Source organism: Candoia aspera, chromosome 5, assembly GCF_035149785.1.
Source record: "Candoia aspera isolate rCanAsp1 chromosome 5, rCanAsp1.hap2, whole genome shotgun sequence".
In the NCBI taxonomy this organism is placed as follows: domain Eukaryota; kingdom Metazoa; phylum Chordata; class Lepidosauria; order Squamata; family Boidae; genus Candoia; species Candoia aspera.
In genome coordinates, this window is record NC_086157.1 from 56,584,862 (window position 1) to 56,587,480 (window position 2,619).

Genomic DNA, 2,619 nt, shown 5'->3' on the forward strand with positions numbered 1-2,619 from the left:
AGCAGCAGCGGCGGCGGCGGCGGCGGCAGCAGCAGCAGCAGCGATTCACCAGCAAATGGGAATTTGCAGGAACGTGAAGCTCTTGTTATCTGAGAAATCACTGAAGTCCCGCAGTCCAACTCTGTTCTACAGGGGGTTCTCATTGGAGAGAGGCATAATTGTATGCTAATATATGGAAATATAGAATGCTTCAAGTGAGGAAGGCATGAAAGGTTGAAGCCCTCTGTCCAGAATATTTCTTAGTACCAAGAGCAACTTTCCCCACAAAACTTTGGTCATGGTTACATGCACTAGAGGTGAAAAATCAGGCAATGTCTGGAGAAGAATAGAGCATTTCAAATATTTATGTCCAGTTTATGGCTTGGAACCTAAAGGGGAGATGGACCAACTTATAGAAGCCAATCAGGGAATACATACCATATTAGCCTAACATGAAACCTTGAATAAATAGACACGGAATTGCACTTCTGAAAAATTCTTCCTATTACTCTGAAAGTCTCTTTTATTAAAGACTAGAGATCTATTCAGAGAAATAGCCTCATGAAGCAAATAGTCATGAAGCATTAATGCATACTTGCCAACAACTTCTTTTGCTATCATTTTTTTTCTCCATGTCCTTTTCAATTGAGTTGATTCATTGTCTTAATCCTTTTGGCTTAAAGTTGAAGTATTAGGGGCAGGATGTTAATGACCCACTTCTAATGCTGTATGAGATGAAATCTAAGCACAGAAAAAGCATCAGTGTAATAGATGCTGTGTTCTCATTCCTTGATACTGACTGGACTAACAAGATCTATGGGATGAAACCTGCTCCTTTGCCACATGCAGACCCTGCAGCATATTTCTGTAATGTTTGAAGGATTAGTGCCGGTGCACACATCTCGATGCCATCCATTAAAAATAAAAGCCTTGCACTCTTGGCTACAAAGTGAAGTGCACATCTTTCTACCCAAAACTGCTATGCAGGGAGCCCTTAACTCCCAAACGGGCAGACATCCTGAGTCAATGTCATCACAGTCCCTTTAGACTGTGTTGTTAATATCTGAGCCTCTTCTGTGGTAAAAGATCAAAAGACAAGTGGAAAATTAGGCTGTAAAAATAGACTCTTCTAAAAGGGGAATGGCTGGTAGATGAGTAAGCATCATGCACACACAACAAAGGAAACATTCTTCAACTTGATCTGTATAGTTAGACTTGGCTTGGTAGAAAGTAAGTGGACCACTTTGGTTTTAGACTGGCTTGAGTGAGCCAGCCCGCCAGCCCCTGGGATACAGTGTAAAGGTTCCTTTTCCACCTTGTAAGAGAAGAGCAGGGTCAGTCTGTGGTGACAAAAAATCAGGAGTCTAGAAGCATCTTTTCTGACTAACACTTGTCAGTCAGAAAAGATGAATTTGTGTGTACTATGTCTATACTTAGAGTATAAGTTTCATGGACTATGCACTGTGATTCACCAATATGTTATACAAAATATGCTATTCTTTTAAGGAACCAGGAAAGCCTGTGTTGTTTTTAATTGAAATAATTGCCACAATTATTGCTTGCAACAAGATGTTAATGATCAAACCTTTATGAAGAAAAATTTATTTCCATTCCATGAAACTTACAACATGGTTTAAGCCCCTGCAGCTTTGCAAGTGAAAGCAACAGGTGAAAGTGCTTGTGCATTGAATTCATGTAATATAAGGAAAAAGAAAATGTGTCTTAAAATATATATCCATAGCCTTTGGGAAAAGTCACTCAATAAAGTGTACCATTATCATTCCTACTATAGTTGAATATGTACAATGTAAACAATACAGTTGCTGAAAAATAATATGCATTATTTATGCAACCTACAAATAACACAGGGTTAAATGATTTACTGCTAGTTCTGTTGTACCTCATGTTCCAGTTTCTGTGAGTTTCCTATTGTAATAAAAGTCTTGAAATTGGTATTTTGACATGGCTGCCATTTTTCCTCATAAAACAGTTTATGATGAGCTGTATATTTCAATACATCAAGTGTCCCAAGGTAATCTACAACTTTAAAACCAATAATAATATCAACAAAAACAGAACAGAACCATCAAATGATTTCAAAGATGAATCTAACTGCAGCTTTGGGAAGAAATTGGAGTAGAGTAACTATCTTCATTTGTCCTAGAATTGTCAGGGAACCTACCACATTATGTGTGATTAGCCTATGTGGCAAGCCATCACAAGGACAAACTGCAGCATCTCCATGGATAGCGGAGGGCTTCTCTCTGTTGTTTTGCCTCAGCAGAAGAGGCAGTAAGGATTTCTGGTTGCAGTAGTGAAAGCCAACAGTAAGCTTTCCTTGTTCTGGCTGGTTTGGGATCTTGGTTCTTTCCTGGCTCTGGGTAGACTTTCCCAGACCTTCTTCTTGAAGCCATTTAGTGGCCTGCTAGAGCCCCAGAATGGAGCAGAGCTTAACACAGCTGAGAAGCTGTGGACAGAAAAAGAATATTATCTAAAATAGCTTTAATGAGCACATCAGAGAAACACAGGTTATTGATCTTACACACTTAGCCCTTCCCAGCATAAAGAATAGGTTCAAAGTAAAAGTAAAGAGAGTCTTACTGACTTTATTCTTTGTTGTTACATCCATATTCGGTGGAA